Source organism: Heptranchias perlo, unplaced genomic scaffold, assembly GCF_035084215.1.
Source record: "Heptranchias perlo isolate sHepPer1 unplaced genomic scaffold, sHepPer1.hap1 HAP1_SCAFFOLD_1897, whole genome shotgun sequence".
Taxonomy (NCBI): domain Eukaryota; kingdom Metazoa; phylum Chordata; class Chondrichthyes; order Hexanchiformes; family Hexanchidae; genus Heptranchias; species Heptranchias perlo.
In genome coordinates this window covers 1-18,628 of record NW_027139163.1, presented here as the reverse complement: position 1 = coordinate 18,628, position 18,628 = coordinate 1, and the positions used below count along the sequence as shown (strand labels likewise).

General features: G+C 44.3%; 1 long non-coding RNA gene across 1 annotated transcript; it reads right to left on the bottom strand.

Annotated features, from left to right (window-relative positions):
- Positions 1–9,383: 9,383 nt before the first annotated feature.
- Positions 9,384–17,857, bottom strand: LOC137309892 (uncharacterized). Its single transcript, XR_010960016.1, has 4 exons — positions 17,792–17,857; positions 14,349–14,423; positions 13,276–13,400; positions 9,384–9,526 (listed from the first exon to the last, which is right to left on the bottom strand). It is a non-coding gene; the product is annotated as an uncharacterized lncRNA (long non-coding RNA).
- Between the last annotated feature and the right edge of the window lie 771 nt (positions 17,858–18,628).

The window sequence follows — 18,628 nt, the reverse complement described above, 5'->3', positions numbered from 1 at the left end:
TCCAAGAGTGCTCAATCCTGACAATGGGAGCATAAAACAAAAAACGATTCAATCCCCCAGCACTCATATCCGTGAACTGAGTAAGCAGAACAAGTCACCAAATAAATTCAAATTAGATTCAGCAAGAAAAGAGAGATGGTGGCTTCTAATGCAGTTTATGAAGTCCCCAGGATAGTAACATTATCTACTTTGCAAGATTTGCTCATCCTTCAAAGGAAGGCATTCTCTACATAGTACGGTAGCAACCCTAAGGGGTCAATGGGGAAAATCAGAATGAATCCATAATGGTCTGTCCTGGTTGACTCTTTTTTTCAGACCCAAAGGGTGGCATTGGATATCTAGAAATTTGAAATTTTCAATTGACCTCCAGCTTCAACAGCTTTTTTGGGGAGAGAGTTCCAGATTTCCACTACCCTTTGTGTGAAGAAGTGCTTCCTGACATCAGCCCCCAATGGCCTAGCTCTCATTTTAAGGTTATGTCCCCTTGTTCTGGACTCCTCCACCAGAGGAAATAGTTTCTCTCTATCTACCCTATCAAATCCTTTAATCATCTTAAACATCTCAATTAGATTACCCCTTAATCTTCTATACATGAGGGAATACAAGCCTAGTCTATGCAACCTGTCCTCATAATTTAACCCTTTTAGCCCCGATTCCATTCTGGTGAATTTGCGTTGCACCCACTTCAAGGCCAATATATCCTTCCTTGGAAGTTGGAAAAGACCCTCTGGGGTGATCTGACACATCCTGGTCCTCTACATTAAGCCACCAACTCCACAGTCATTTAAAGGGGCTGCATCTGAATGATTACTAATCTGGACTGTTTTTGTGGTTTGTCGGAGTGTCTGAATGAGGAAGCGCCACCAGTTCTGGACAAAATGAATCGAAGCGGAGAGACGTATATCCACATAACAAAGTGCACTATGCAATGTTCAGCAATGTTCTCAAGATCTCAGCGCATCATTCTCCATCTATTCATGGACCTTGTACACGCTTAATATTCTTATGGAACAATTCATCAATTCATCATGTATGGCTTGAAAAGTGATCCTGGAACCCACAGGTATCATCTCTTTCTCTAAAACTAGGCACCTGAGATTTTTATTTTGATACTATGCTATCACTAGCAGGTGCACGGGACTCCTGCTACAAGCTGTCAACATAAACGAGGTAAATTGCACACCTCCGACAGCGTTAGGACGCAACTCAGAGAGTCCCAAAAGCAGTTGTCAGAGGCAGCGGGAAACGGAGGCTTTCTTCCGATTGCCCAACTGACAGGGTCAACACGGACCAGAAGCTGGCTGGCTGGCTGAAGTAAAACCCGGGAGAGCAGCACTTGAGGTCACTGGCCTTCATCTGAGTGCTTCTCTCCCAGGGTCATAAACGCACTCTACATTTACATCTCACTGCAACTCAGCCTTACAGTTTAATTCTCAAATATACAAATTATGATAAACCCCTTTTTATTGATGACCCTTTTACTTAATGCATTTATTATAAGCCCCTGTAATTATAAACATGCCCTTGTTCTTTCCGTTGAATTTTCCCTAGTTTGCTCTCCTCCTCAAGGTGCTAGCCTACACAGGGGTACGGTTCTATCAATGCCTGTGGCCCTGCGTGTTCAAGAGGCCATTATTTCATCCAAGAGCCTGGACAGTGAGTTGACTGGGTGCGGCGGTGGGTTTAATACCAGTCTTTTTACCTCAGTCGGCAGTGCTATCAAGCAGCACTTACCAATAACCTGCTCACCGATGCTCAGTATGGGTTCCGCCAGGACCACTCGGCTCCAGACCTCATTACAGCCTTGGTCCAAACATGGACAAAAGTGCTGAATTCCAGAGGTGAGGTGAGAGTGACTGCCCTTGACATCAAGGCAGCATTTGACCGAGTGTGGCACCAAGGAGCCCTAGTAAAATTGAAGTCAATGGGAATTGGGGAAAACTTTCCAGTGGCTGGAGTCATACCTAGCACAAAGGAAGATGGTAGTGGTTGTTGGAGGACAATCATCTCAGCCCCAGGAGTTCCTCAGGGCAGTGTCCTCGGCCCAACCATCTTCAACTGCTTCATCAATGACCTTCCCTCCATCATAAGGTCAGAAATTGGGATGCTCGCTGATGATTGCACAGTGTTCAGTTCCATTCGCAACCCCTCAGATAATGAAGCAGTCCGTGCCCGCATGCAGCAAGACCTGGACAACATCCAGGCTTGGGCTGATAAGTGGCAAGTAAATTCGCGCCAGACAATGACCATCTCCAACAAGAGAGAGTCCAACCACCTCCCCTTGACATTCAACGGCATTACCATCGCTGAATCCTCCACCATCAACATCCTGGGGGTCACCACTGACCAGAAACTTAACTGGACCAGCCATATAAATACTGTGGCTACAAGAGCAGGTCAGAGGCTGGGTATTCTGCAGCGAGTGACTCACCTCCTGACTCCCCAAAGCATCTTCACCATCTACAGGGCACAAGTCAGGAGTGTGATGGAATACTCTCCACTTGCCTGGATGAGTGCAGCTCCAACAACACTCGAGAAGCTCGACAACATCCAGGACAAAACAGCCCACTTGATTGGCACCCCATCCACCACCCTAAACATTCACTCCCTTCACCAACGGCGCACTGCGACTGCAGTGTGTACCATCCACAGGATGCACTGCAGCAACTCGCTAAGGCTTCTTCAACAGCACCTCCCAAACCCGCGACCTCTACCACCTAGAAGGACAAGAGCAGCAGGCACATGGGAACAACACTACCTGCAGGTTCCCCTCCAAGTCACCCACCATCCAGACTTGGAAATATATCGCCGTGCCTTCATCGTCATTGGGTCAAAATCCTGGAACTCCCTTCCTAACAGCACTGTGGGAGAACCTTCACCACACGGACTGCAGCGGTTCAAGAAGGTGGCTCACCACCACCTTCTCAAGGGTAATTAGGGATGGGCAATAAATGCTGGCCTTGCCAGCAATGCCCACATCCCATGAACGAATAAAAAAAGGAATGTGGGTTCAGAATTTGCCCAGATTGACAAGATGAATGCCTCCTCTGTCCGTTGCCTGTCACAGTCCTACATAAAATGAGTTTGGGCAGCATCCATAACTTGAGGTCAAATTATTGAGAATTTAAAGATGCATGGGGAAATTGAGGAGTGATTTGTTAAAAGCCAAGTCATATGTGGCAAATTTAAGGTTCTTTTGTTAAGAAGTGACTGACTGTACAGATAAAGTGAATGCAGTAGATGGAGCGTATATGGATTTTTAGAAGACGTTTGATAAGGTGTCTTATAAAAAAAGAATGCTGATAGTCATTGAGTGCTCATCGTATCAGGGGACCAGTCTTCAAAGAGCTTTACAACCTCACAGTGCAAGGGGAGTTGAATTAACACATAGTTTTAATGGATGATCCATGAAGCACCCTGGAGTTTGTGACTATGTTGATTGATGTTACAGATTCTTCATGCCATCAGGTTGAGTAACATCAATAAGCCATTTAAAAGTTTTCAAAGGGATTCAGATGGCAAGACTTGCTCTTTAAAAATGCTGCGATGTATATTTATTTCCTGCAGGGATTCCCACCATTCGTTTCTGCTCCCGGTTACAACCCACAGACCAACAGCTGAAGAACTCCAAGACCCAATCGCAGCTATACCTCAAACTGAGGCCTTCTGCGGAACTCACAGTTAAAGGTTAAATGATGAGGAGAAACCTTCAAGACTGAGATTCCATTGCATATCGTAAAATCAGCACTCAGGATAGGAAGTGCTAAAACGCCAATAACTAGCCTTCATCACATTTTTTCAGCCAACTAATTCACGTAAGCAGAAGGTTCCCATCATTAATGACTATTTTAAATTGATGCCACGCCCTCCTCCTCACTAATTCTTCACCAGTGGAAATAGTCTTTCCCTATTCACTTTATTAAAATCTTTCATAACTTCAAAAACTCTCAGTAAATCTCCTCTTAGCCTTCTCTGCCCTAGTGGAAATAGATCCAATATCTCAAGAGTCTCCTCATGACTAGTTTCCCATCCCTGTTAGATTTAACTTAAACTATTAAATTTGAATTGTCTGACTGAAGCAGGCAAGGGAGTTCTGCATAAGTGAGATGAAATCTTTGTAGAAAGAAAACTTTTTGGGGCAGTGGGGGGAGGGGGAGAGAGAGAGAGAGAGAGAGAGAGAGAGAAAAAAGAAAGGGGTACTTTAATGTCTTTCCTTTCCATCTCTTGGGGTCTTCCTCCACCCCACACCAGGGAAGGTGGGCATGCTTTCAGATTTTCGCGAATGCTGTTCAGCAACTTGTCATTGGTTGGGTCCAATTTTCTGTTCCTCGCTACACTGGAAGATTTCCTCTTCGCTATTTGTAGTGATACCATTGCAGTACTTTTTAATAGCTAGAATCATAGAATCTTACAGTACAGAAGGAGGATATTCGGCCCATCGTGCCTGTGCTGGCTCTTTGAAAGAGCTATCCAATTAGTCCCACTCCCCCCACTCTTTCCTAATAGCCCTGCAAATTTTTCCTTTACAAGTATATCCAATTCCCTTTTGAAAGTTAACCAAAAATAGTGGTCCTAATACCGACCCCTGGGTGACAGCACTGTATACTTCCCTCTAGTCTGATAAACAACCGTTCACCACTACTCTCTGTTTTCTGTCTCTTAGCCAATTAAATATGCATGCTGCCAGTGCCTCGTTAATCCCATGGGCTTCAATCTGTCTAACAAGTCTATTACGTGGCCTTTTGAGAGTGCGTGTGCACAACATCAACTGCACTATCCTCATCAAACTTCTCCATTACTTGTGCTAACTATTTTACTAGTTAGGAATTGGAGGAAATCACCCCGTGTTCGATCGTTCTATGGTGATGAATCACAGTGTGCCACTGCGCCATCCTTCCCTATTCTTCTAATAAGCTTTAGCAATGTAAACCTTGAATCTCCCTCCTGAGTGTTTCTTCTATAGATTTTCCTTGCTTTAAAGAGTCTTATCCTCCCACAATAGCTCTGTGTATACATGCATTGTACACTGTAGCACTGAACAAAGAAGGACCCAGGTTTCAATTCTTAATCCATGCTCAGTTAGCTGATCTCAGCCGAAGCTATGGTAGTGGAGGGGGCGGGGAGATCCGATTTGCTTTAGTGTATTCTGCATTAGGGAGGGAAGCAATCCCTCTTGGCTCACAGTCGCAATTGCTGTTCAGCGGTTCCTGCCAGAAGTGCGCTTTTGTGGATGCGAGAGGAGTTTAGGATCTAGCTCCACTATGATGCTCCACGTGGTCGAATTGACTACCGTTACTCCAATTTATTGAGGCTTGCGCATGAGGGATGGTCATTTGGTTGAGATGCCAGAGATGCCCATAGAACTGTAACTGAACATGTCTCATGTTCAGTTACAGTTCTATGGCTATAGGAAAGATAGAGCAGGAGGTAAGAGAGGAGGGGGAGTTGCGTTCTTGATTAGGGAGAACATCACGGCAGTAGTGAGAGGGGATATATCCGAGGGTTCGCCCACTGAGTCCATATGGGTAGAACTGAAAAATAAGAAGGGAGAGATCACTTTGATAGGATTGTACTACAGACCCCCAAATAGTCAATGGGAAATTGAGGAGCAAATATGTAAGGAGATTACAGACAGCTGCAAGAAAAATAGGGTGGTAATAGTAGGGGACTTTAACTTTCCCAACATTGACTGGGACAGCCATAGCATTAGGGGCTTGGATGGAGAGAAATTTGTTGAGTGTATTCAGGAGGAATTTCTCATTCAGTATGTGGATGGCCCGACTAGAGAGGGGGCAAAACTTGACCTCCTCTTGGGAAATAAGGAAGGGCAGGTGACAGAAGTGTTAGTGAGGGATCACTTTGGGACCAGTGATCATAATTCCATTAGTTTTAAGATAGCTATGGAGAAGGATAGGTCTGGCCCAAAAGTTAAAATTCTAAATTGGGGAAAGGCCAATTTTGATGGTATTAGACAGGAACTTTCAGAAGTTGATTGGGAGAGTCTGTTGGCAGGCAAAGGGACGTCTGGTAAGTGGGAGGCTTTCAAAAGTGTGTTAACCAGGGTTCAGGGTAAGCACATTCCTTATAAAGTGAAGGGCAAGGCTGGTAGAAGTAGGGAACCTTGGATGACTCGGGAGATTGAGGCACTAGTCAAAAAGAAGAAGGAGGCATATGACATGCATAGGCAGCTGGGATCAAGTGGATCCCTTGAAGAGTATAGAGATTGCCGGAGTAGAGTTAAGAGAGAAATCAGGAGGGCAAAAAGGGGATATGAGATTGCTTTGGCAGATCAGGCAAAGGTGAATCCAAAGAGCTTCTACAAATACATAAAGGGCAAAAGGGTAACTAGGGAGAGAGTAGGGCCTCTTAAGGATCAACAAGGTCATCTATGTGCGGAACCACAAGAGATGGGTGAGATCCTGAATGAATATTTCACATCGGTATTTACGGTTGAGAAAGGCATGGATGTTAGGGAACTTGGGGAAATAAATAGTGATGTCTTGAGGAGTGTACATATTACAGAGAGGGAGGTGCTGGAAGTCTTAACGCGCATCAAGGTAGATAAATCTCCGGGACCTGATGAAATGTATCCCAGGACGTTATGGGAGGTTAGGGAGGAAATTGCGGGTCCCCTAGCAGAGATATTTGAATCATCCACCGCTACACAGGTGAGGTGCCTGAAGATTGGAGGGTAGCAAATGTTGTGCCTTTGTTTAAGAAGGGCGGCAGGGAAAAGCCTGGGAACTACAGACCAGTGAGCCTGACATCTGTAGTGGGTAAGTTGTTAGAGGGTATTCTGAGGGACAGGATCTACAGGCATTTGGAGAGGCAGGGACTAATTAGGAACAGTCAGCATGGTTTTGTGAGAGGAAAATAATGTCTCACGAATTTGATTGAGTTTTTTGAAGGGGTAACCAAGAAGATAGATGAGGGCTGTGCAGTAGACGTGGTCTACATGGACTTCAGCAAAGCATTTGACAAGGTACCGCATGGTAGGTTGTTACATAAGGTTAAATCTCATGGGATCCAAGGTGAGGTAGCCAATTGGATACAAAATTGGCTTGACGACAGAAGACAGAGGGTGGTTGTAGAGGGTTGTTTTTCAAACTGGATGCCTGTGTCCAGCGGTGTGCCTCAGGGATCGGTGCTGGGTCTGCTGTTATTTGTTATTTATATTAATGATTTGGATGAGAATTTAGGAGGCATGGTTAGTAAGTTTGCAGATGACACCAAGATTGGTGGCATTGTGGACAGTGAAGAAGGTTATCTAGGATTGCAACGGGATCTTGATAAATTGGGCCAGTGGGCCGATGAATGGCAGATGGAGTTTAATTTAGATAAATGTGAGGTGATGCATTTTGGTAGATCGAATCGGGCCAGGACCTACTCCGTTAATGGTAGGGCGTTGGGGAGAGTTATAGAACAAAGAGATCTGGGAGTACAGATTCATAGCTCCTTGAAAGTGGAGTCACAGGTGGATAGCGTGGTGAAGAAGGCATTCAGCATGCTTGGTTTCATTGGTCAGAACATTGAATGCAGGAGTTGGGATGTCTTGTTGAAGTTGTACAGGGCATTGGTGAGGCCACACTTGGAGTACTGTGTACAGTTCTGGTCACCCTATTATAGAAAGGATATTATTAAACTAGAAAGAGTGCAGAAAAGATTTACTAGGATGCTACCGGGACTTGATGGTTTGACTTACAGGGAGAGGTTAGACAGACTGGGACTTTTTTCCCTGGAGAGTAGGAGGTTAAGGGGTGATCTTATAGAAGTCTATAAAATAATGAGGGGCATAGATAAGGTAGATAGTCAAAATCTTTTCCCAAAGGTAGGGGAGTCTATAACGAGGGGGCATAGATTTAAGGTGAGAGGGGAGAGATACAAAAGGGTCCAGAGGGGCAACTTTTTCACTCAAAGGGTGGCGAGTGTCTGGAACGAGCTGCCAGAGGCAGTAGTAGAGGCGGGTACAATTTTGTCTTTTAAAAAGCATTTGGACAGTTACATGGGTAAGATGGGTATAGAGGGATATGGGCCAAGTGCAGGCAATTGGGACTAGCTTAGTGGTATAAACTGGGCGACATGGACATGTTGGGCCGAAGGGCCTGTTTCCATGTTGTAACTTCTATGATGCCTTCAGAGCAGAAGGAAAGCAAGAAAAAAGTTATTCCCACACAACTACCCCCTTATAAAAATGCTGTACATAATGAGTTCTCCTGCTAGATTACTCTGTGATCATCTTGCACAGAATGATTCTGGGCTGGGCCACAAACCTTGCATCTATTTCAGAACAGTCTCTTAAATTAAACGCTGGCTGAAATTTGCCCCTAGTTCAGTGAAGTCTGAAGTGATGCATTTAGATAGGGAGAATGAGGAGAGGCAATATAAACTAAATGATACAATTTTAAAGGGGGTGCAACAAAAGAGAGACCTGGGGGTGCACATACACAAATCTGTGAAGGTGGCAGGACAAGTTGAGAGGCCGTTAAAAAGGCATACGGGATCCTTGGCTTCATAAATAGAGGGATAGAGTACAAAAGCATGGAAGTTATGCTAAACCTTTATAAAACACTGGTTAGGCCCCAGCTGGAGTATTGTGTCCAATTCTGGGCATCACTCTTTCGGAAGGACGTCATGGCCTTAGAGAGGGTGCAGCGGAGCTTTACTAGAATGGTGCCAGGGATGAAAGAGCTCAGTTACGTGGAGAAACTCAAGAATCTGGGGTTGTTCTCCACAGAGCAGAGAAGGTTAAGGGGAGATTTGATAGAGTAAATAAGGAGAAACTGTTTCCAGTGGCAGGAGGGTCGGTAACCAGAGAACACAGATTTAAGGTAATTGGCAAAAGAACCAGAGGCGACATGAGGAAAAAATTTTTACGCAGCAAGTTGTTATGATCTGGAATGTACTGCCTGAAAGGGTGGTGGAAGCAGATTCAATAATAACTTTCAAAAGGGAATTGGATAAATACTTGAAGTGGAAAAATTTGCAGGGCTATGGGGAAAGAGCAGGGGAGTTGGACTAATTGGATAGCTCGTTCAAAGAGCAGGCACAGACATAATGGATCGAATGGCCGCCTTCTATGCTGTATGATTCTATGACTCACACAAACAAACTTGTGACTGGGGAACAGAGGAAGGAAACAAAAGGTAAAAAGACAAGCAAAATACAGACATTTCTGGCTTCAGAGGACGGGGAAAAGTCTGAAGGAAATAAAGTGCCGGCTACAAAATGCAACTTAAAAAGGTGGATTTTTTTTTCTTTTAATGTCAAAACGGAAGATTTTTTTTTTGGAGAAGCTTAGTGTTTTGAATTCTGTCCTCAATGTTTCTCAGGTAGAAGCGAATTGACCCTTTGTTGCAGCTGTGCCTGGGCCTTCATGGTGCTGCTGCCTACCTGCAGATGCTGCCGTGGCTCCGGGGAGCGCTCGTTATCCAAGCTATTTGCCCGCTCGTTCTGCTGCCTTGCAGGCTGCCGTTCTTTCAGGGACGTGCTTCTGCCGCGGCGTCCCGCCTGCTTCCCTTCGGACCTACTGAACACGAGGTTACAAAAAAACAAACAGATCAGGAGCACCGCTCGGACAGCGGACGCTGGAGCGCACAGGCTCACGCCAAGAGCGCAGGTCCGTGTGGGGCGCGTTTAACAGCTCAGGCCTGTGAGCTGAATGAGGTTTGTTTCCACGGAGCTGTTCTATGGTAACTGTTCTAAGTTCTCGAAGCTATCAGACAAACTTAGCATTTTGGGTTTTTATTTGGAGTGGGGGGGAAAGAATACCAAATTGCATCATAGAGCTATGCAGCAAGAAGCAACTGTGACAAGAACCAGGTGTCTCATGCAAATTAACCCTAGTGGTTACTGGGAGTTTAAAAATCAAAAGCAAGAGAATAATAATTTGTATATACATAGTGTAGCAAAATGTTTCTAAGAGTTTCATAGGAAGGAAGATAGAAACAGAAGTAGGCCATTCAGCCCCTTGAGCCTACTCCGCCATTCAATTAGATCATGGCGGATCTGTATTAGGGTTAGGGTTTACCTGCCTTGCTTCTGTAACCCTTAATACCCTTACCGAACAAAAATCTACCAATCTCAGTTTTGAAATTTTCAACTGACCCCCAGCCTCAACAGCTTTTTGGGGGAGAGTTCCAAATTTCCACCTGCGTGTGAAGAAGTGCTTCCTGACATCGCTCCTGAACAGCCTAACTTTAATTTTAAGGTTATGCCCCCTTGTTCTAGATTCCCCCACCATAGCATATAGTTTCTCTCTATCTATCCTATCAACTCCTTTAATCATCTTAAACACCTCAATTAGATCACCTTGTATTCCCTTGAGTATAGAAGATTATAAGCCTAGTCTATGCAACCTGTTTCACAGAAACTAATATAATTAGACTCCGAACAGTGACGGAAGAGGGGTTCAAGGGTGGTAACTGAAGCGAAGGTCAAAATAGTAGGTTTTGAGAAGGCTTCTGGAGGAGGACAGGGAGATTGCAAGGCAGAGAGCTTTAGGGAGAGTCTTCCGGAGTGTAGGGCGAGGTGACAGAAGGCGGAGCGGAGGGGGTTGAGGAAAGGGCTGGGTGCAAAGGAGGCCAAAGTCAGAAAAGGAGACAGAAGCTGAACCTTCCTTTGGACCGCTGCTGGTTCAGGAGGTGACCATTAATCAACACGTGAATATGAGTACATGGGACAGATGCCCAGGTGACAAGAGTCCAAAAGAGGGAGCAGTGGTGTGTGAAGATTCACTGCGGATATTTTGCACAGGCCTATTGGATTGTTGAGGCACAGCTGGTGCAGCTCAAGTGCTCCTGGAATGAACATGAAGGTCTGGTCCACGTGGTTTTTAAATAATCCAACTGTTGTCCTGCTGATGCAGTGTTTTATTTAAATCACTCCAGTTTGTACACAAGGCAGCTCATGACAGGGCACATGACCTCCAAGTGTAACTACACGGCCGACTCCTCTCGAAGTGAGAGACGCTGGATGCTATAAATCGTAGAGGATAACTTGCGCTTCCCCCCCACACCCCCCAAAAATTATTCAAAGATGGAGGAGGGGCAGTATTACACAGAGACACTGAAAAGGAAGTCACTTTGCAAGGGGCTCAGGAACAGTGAAGTCAATTAAACAGTTTGAAGTGCGGAACAGGGGTTAAATTGAAAATGCGAAATAGCTTCTCTGCTGCACTATAGCGCTTGTGAGCACATATGTGCAAACAGTTTCAGGTGTAGGGGTGTGCGTGTGCGTGCGCGCAGGTATTACACACAGATACATTCTTCTTACACCATTTAATTCAATTTGGGGGTTAGGGTGTGGATTACATATGGGACATATTGTAATTGAAGGTTTACGATATACACACTCTGAAAATGACCTTTGAGCACAAAAAAAGGAATTGCCCATGTCAGGTGAACAGCTCAGTTGGTAACACTCTTACCACTGAGTCAGGGGGTTGTGGGTTCAAGTCCCACTCCAGAGACTTGAGCACGTAATCTAGGCTGACACTCCAGTGCAGTGCTGAGGGAGTGCTGCACTGTCAGAGGTGCCGTTTTTCGAATGAGACGTTAAACCAAGGCCCCATCTGCCCTCTCAGGTGGACGTAAAAGATCCCATGGCACTATTACGAAGAAGAGCAGGGGAGTTCTCCCCAGTGTCCTGGCCAATATTTATCCCTCAACCTACATCACTAACATAGGTTATCCAATCATTATCACATTGCTGTTTGTGGGAGCTTGCTGTGCGCAAATTGACTGCCATGTTTCCTACATTACAACAGTGACTACACTTCAAAAGTACTTCATTGGTTGTAATGCGCTTTGGGAAGTTCTGCGGTTGTGAAAGGTGCTATATAAATGCATGTCTTTCTTCCTTTACCCTTTCCATTCACAGCAGAGTCCAGCAACAGAGTAATACAAATTTATTACTTATTGCTGGCTGTAGTGCACAGTGTTAAAGTTATGTGCTATTTAAGGATTTTTCAAGCTGCACAGAATGTACATTACAGACCGGGATACAAAAGGGTCACTTCAGATACATTATTCCTGAGAGGCATCTCTTGACATCTTTCTGCTTAGGTATTCTATTTAGTTTGATCTGCTTGATACCTTTGTCGGGAACAGACAGGTTGAGAAGTGTCTGAACTTTCCTGTAAGTGGTAGCTGTATTTGAGTGCACAAACATCTTATATAACTGACAAGCTGCAAATAACTCACCAGCTGATGTACTTATGAGAATTACAGTTTGTAATGTTTAGTGTTCTGATTTTTTTTTTAAAAAGGATTTTGAATGGTGTACCTGTGTGACTTTCTGTCAGTCAGCGGTCAGTCTGAGGTCAGCAGAGATACTGAGCTAATCTGAGATTCTGTGATATATCTTGTCAAGAAAGAAGTAAGTAACTGTTTCAAGGGTTAATTTTCTGCTGAGGGTTAGCTTAGGCAAAGTATCTTTGTTGTTTTGATATTTTGAGAATTTTAAAGTTTGTAATTACTGCTAATAAACTGTTTGTACAGAGTACTGTTCATATACCTGTTTAATGCTAAATAAATGTGTCTGTTGTTTTATGGCCTATGGGTTTGGATTGTCAGTGTGTATGTTCTTCTGCCTCCTTAAGTCAGGTAGATTATGTGGTGACACGAGATATATTCTAGTAAACTGAGAGCACAGTGACAAGGGTGCTCTGTTCAACCCCTGGGCTTGCTACATTTGCCTCGTGATTGGGTAGCTAAAGAAACACTCTGGATTGCAGGGGATGCAAGGCCTGTTTGTGGGAATGGTGCGTGTCACTGAGCTAAAGAAAAATATTCAGTGTAACAACTCAAAAATGTAACATCCAAGTCCTTCTACTCTGTGGCATAGAAAGAAGAAATAACTTGCATTTATATAGTACCTTTTACGACTTCAGGACGTCCCAAAGCCAATGAAGTACTTCTGAAGTGTAGTTACTGTTATCATGTTGCAATGAGATAATGACCTGATAACCTGTTTTAGTGATGTTGGCTGAGGGATAAATATTGGCCAGGACACCAGGGAGAACTCCCCTGCTCTTCTTCGAATAGTGCCATGGGTTCTTTTACATCCACCTAAGGGGGCAGATGATACCTTGGTTTAACGTCTCATCCAAAAGAACCCCCTCACGACTGCAATGGAGTATCAGCCTAGATTTTCTGCTCAAGTGGGACTTCAACCCACAATCTTCTGACTTAGCGGTGAGAGTGCTACCACTGAGCCAGGGCTGACACGTGATTTATATTTTTATGCTAATATAATCCTCTACAGAACAAGGCTTACCTAGTAGAAGGAATAATCAAAGACTCTGTCTTAGTGATTTTTCCACTGGGCGGAAGCTTTTCTAGGAAAGTGTCTGCATTGATACCATCAGATGACGCTGCCGCCTCTTCCTGTTGAATTTGATCCTTATGGGGAACGAAAACAGAAGAAAAACATGGTTTAAAAATAGCATGCACTGCAGGCCAAGTTCTCTTTGAGCGATGCATGCTCCATCTGCTTTGTGCTTTGGTCTTTATATTACCCAAGCAAGGGACTGCATTCACAGTCAGCATTCAGTGGTCTCTGCTCCTCCATTTCCCCACCAGACAAAAATTTCCAGCTTATGACCCATGGTCTCAGCTGTTCATGCAGAGGATTACTTAGGTAGTTCAGGCCTGTATTTCAAATTCAGGCAACTTGATTTCTGATTCTCAATATTTAACTGGATAAAATCTGAACAGCTGAATTGAATGACCAATATTTCATATACCTCCTACACACTAAGATGCTACAAAGTGTAAGATCTGTACCAGTGACAGACAGATTTCAATATTACACATAAATAATAAATACTGAGTTATGAATCATAGGCTTGAATCTAATTGAGGGGTTCAGATGGTTTATATATGGAATAAAGGATACATGTGAGTAAATTACAGGCTGGAATCTAATTGAGAGGTTCAGAAGTTTTATGAGAATGGCTGACTCCAGCTGGTTCCACACCTGATCTGACCCCTGACCCCTTCTTGCCTCCAGTCCTCCACACCCTGTGCTTTCACAACGAGATCCATCTGTACAGTGTGTACCTCTAAGTTTTCCCTCCCAATCTCACTGTTCTGTTCCTCCACAATTTCCCCTTCACTTCTAATCCTTCCTTAATGGGTCTGTGAGATAGAACTCCCCTTCCACATATTTTTCTCAGCTCATCTCTGGGCTCAAAGTTTCTTTTCTCATCCGATACCTACCTCATACCCCAAGACCATCCAATGTTGACATCACCACCCATTCTCACTTGTCCCTTGCACTCCACCTCCAGGCTACCTGTGGTGCAGTGCTTCAGTGAGTTTCTTGCAATACACATACATAATACTCACAACTGACAGTGTATCAGAAATGCTGTCTATCTGAAATTTGCTCGCAGAGTTCTTGAGCTTTTCAGGTGCATCTATCTGTTTGAAGCAAAAGAGGAACAGGTTACAGTCAGTGAGTGGACAACAGCCTGTGATAGGACAGTCGTGGAGATCAGCAGCTTGGTGGGGGGGGGGGGGGGGGGGGGGGGGGGGCGGCGGGGTGAAGACAGGACCCCCAAGCCGCAGCCTGCAGAGAGTTTGATGGGCTCCAGCCATCTCAACCATTTTAGGCCTGGGGAATAGTCATTGGTTACTCAAGTCACTCCTGCTGGAAAGTGCACGTGGGCAGGATTGGCCTCGGCTGGCCGGTTGGATTGTTTGCCGATACTCACTGTCTGGGTTCACACATGAAGAGCGGACACTCGCATAAGGTACCTGGATGCAGTTGGGGGTCTATGAAATCGCACCTCAACATGATTCAGTGCATTCAGGAGAGGAGGGGAGAAATATGGAGCTGAAAAAAAGAGGAAAATCACAGAATTTTACGGTACAGGAGGTAGTCATTGGGCCAATGCGCCAGTGCCAAATCTGAAAGAGCTATCCACTTGGTCCCATTCCTTCTCCCCATATACTTTTAAGTTTTTCCTGTTCAAATATTTATCCAGGGCCCTTTTAAAAGCTGTTATGGATTCTGCTTCCTCCATTATTTCTGGCAGGGCATTCCCCCTACATGGAAAAAACTCTAACATCCCTATTTGTTTTTTTTGCCCCCAACCAGTGGAAATAGTTTTCCCCTATTTCCCTTATCAAAAACCCTTATAATTTTGATCACCTGTCAGATTTTCTCTTAACCTTTGATCTAATGAAGAGAGCTTCAATTTGTCTAGTTTCTCCTCATAATTAAAGCCTCTCATTCATGGTATCATCTTAGCACATTTCTTCTGTGCCTTCTTCATAACCTTGGCATTCTTCCTAAAATAGTGCCCAAAACTGCACCCAATATTCTAATTGCAGCTTAACCAACGATCCGGATATGTTTAGCATTGCCTTTGTCCCATTTATAAAACCTACGATCCATATACTTCTTTAAAAATTTAGAACGACTTTATCTAATTGCGTTCCCACTTTTAAAGACCTGTTTATCTCAACCCCTACCCCCTCCAGATCTCTCTGCTCCTTTTAAACTTTTGCCATATAGTGCTTACTGTTCCTCCTAAAATGTGTCACTTCACATTTCTTCACCTTAAATTTAATCTGATCTCCAGCTATTCAACCTACAAACCTGTGTCCTCCCGATTTCTTTACAGTCCTCTGCACAGTGAAGTACGCTCCCTACTTTTGTATCCTCTGTAAATTGTACCCCCTACACCTCAAGTCTAGAAGTCTAAGCACCTTGGGACGTTTTACTGCATTAAAGACGCCATATAAATGCAAGTTGTTGTTGAAGATCATTTATAACAATGGTGCCAATGTTGACCCCAAGGGACACCACTGTTCACATCCCCTTTTTGCAACTACTCCATGATATCCCTCACACTAGCACCATTTGGGACCCTTAGCTGTGACTAAAAAAGTGTCTCATGTATTCTGCTGACTAAGGAATTCCCTGTTAACATTGCATTTCTATAATTCACGTCCCCATCTTTGACAATCATTAGATCTACAGAGCTGTGATTGTTTTTATTTGTTCATGGGATGTGGGCGTGGCTGGCAAGGCCAGCATTTATTGCCCATCCCTAATTGCCTTTGAGAAGTTGGTGATGAGCCGCCTTCTTGCTTACGGTTGCCAAAAACCTGTGTCAATTCAACTCTCATGGGTATCCTGCACTGCCCCTCGTCTCCTCTTCCTGCTACAAGGGATGGGCAGGACTTTCTGGTCAGTGTCTGATGTTTTGTAACAGGATCGCTTATATTACACATATGCTCAGAGCACTGTCCGAAATGGAGTGTTAAATTTGTATCTGGTATAGGAACAGGAGTAGGCCATTCAGCCCCTTGAGCCTGTTCTGCAATTCAATTAGATCGTAGCTGATCCGTATCTTAACTCCATCTTACTCACCTTCGTTCCATAACCCTTATTACCCTTGCCTAACAAAAATCCATCAATCTCAGTTTTGAAATTTTCAATTGTCCCCCAACCTCAAAAGCTTTTTAAGGAGAGAAGAGTTCCAGATTTCCACTACCCTTTTTGCGAAGAAGTGCTTTCTCTCATCACCCCTGTACGGCCTAGCCCTAATTTTAAGGTTATGCCCCCTTGTTCTGGACTCTCCACTAGAGGAAATAGTGAAGTGCTTCCTGATTTCATTCCTAAATGGCCTAGCTCTAATTTTAAGATTACGTCCCCTCATTCTGGATTCCCCAATTTTAGAATATTACAGTACCCTGTCTATTCAATAGATCCAGAGGAATTATCAATGAACTCTAATGCCATGATGCCCACTTCTTGTGGGAAGCTGTTGCAAAGATCATTAACAGTGGTCAACAGCAACATCTGGTGGCAGATAGCAAGCACTGCAATACACATTTAAACCCAGCAGTGTTCCCACCAATCTGGTTTCAGATGACCAGAGAGTTCAGCTTTTGAGTGGAATGTCTGAAAACTTCTATAATGTAAATTGGACACCAAAAGTCTGATTTAATAAAAAGATAAAAGCCCATTTTTAACCACTTAATTATGCCTCTTATAATTTAGAAGGATTAGTGAGTTTTCATCAGCAGGAAAGCCTTCCTCTCAACCCTTGGTTGCTCCTTTCCCCATGTCCGGGTTGGACTTGGAGAAAGTGGCACCCTTAACTGTGCATTGACTAAGATCCTTATTCTTGTCTTCAAAGCCTTGCAGTCTCCTCCAGCCACACACCAATACGTAGAATCTTGCAGCACTGAAGGAGGCCATTTAGTCCATCACGCCTGTGTTGGCTATTTGAAAGAGCTATCCAATTAGTCCCACTCCCCCGCTCTTTCCCCGTATCCCTCCAAGTATGTATCCAATTCCCTTTTGAAAGTTACTGTTGAATCTGCTTCCGCCACCGTTTTAAGCAGCGCGTTCCAGATCATAACATGCAACCTCTGCTCTTCCAACATCATTTGCCCGTACTCTCCGTTCAACCATCAGTGGCCACTCTTCCACCCAAGGTACCTCTGCCCTTTAGAAACGTGTACCCAGGTCCCTAAATCTTGCCACTTCCCTATCAAAAGCCTCCTAAAACCCCTCTCTTCAAACATGTTTTCATTCTTCCAACTCTGGTTGCGCCTCTTTCCCTCATGTTGGGTTTTCCGTCTCTCCTTCCACCCTGTAAATTATGTCCTCCCAGATGTGAGGAGCGCTACAGAAAGTTCTTCTTGAAGATGCAGAAACACTACCAATTAATTTTTGACCCTGTTTGAGTGGTGAAAGCGTTTTACCCCCCAGTCAGGAGCACCATTTAAAACTGCCGTAGCTTGCGTTCAAAACAAAGCTTCTGCCTTACGGGACTGGGTGGCTCTTTGGTCTGGCTCCTCAAGCTGTGGATGCTGCCGATTTCAGTCTGAGAGCTGGAGTGCGACAAGCCTTCAAAATAGGGTCTGCAAAGCAATATTCACAATCAGAGGGTCAGACACTGGATAAAGCCAGTGAGGAATTTACAACGCAACTCCAATAACTTACAGACACAGTGCATTCAAAATCTCTCAGGTGCTTAATCAGATTTACCATATAAAGGCCAATGAACCATAACTTTTGCTGGAATTTCTTTTAACGCTCTTAAATTGCGAATGGGTTCGAAATGTTGACTGCCTGATTCACATCTTGAAATTGGTTAGAACGGGTGTGGTTTGCGAGCTACATGGTGTTCTGCAGTGGCTCCTTCCCTTTGCATTCAGATTTCCTGCAGTGCAGCTGTTACAAATGGATAGCCATGTGGTGAAGGATAGAATACTACAGCCTGGTCTTTTGTTGTTTACTAGCCTTTATTCACAAAGATTCCCCATACACACACCCCCATACCCGAGATAAGCTCTCCTATCACAAGAGAGCCCCCAATTGATACCCATCACCTGAATACAATTAACACTCATTGATATAAATCATACAATTAACACAGCCCCCCCTCTCTGAGTAGCTGTGCTGGGCTGGCGGTTTGGCAGCCACAGCAGTTGCACGAGCTGTCCCGGAGGTGGCAGTAGGAAGTGGGAAGCAGCATTCAGTGAGAAGCATTGAACGAGTGCGGCAGAGAGTAGTGGGGAGCACAGTGCATTGACGTACGCAGTAAAACATAATTCCCTGGCAAATATTATTGGAAAGGACATTTTTATTGAGTATAATTTGA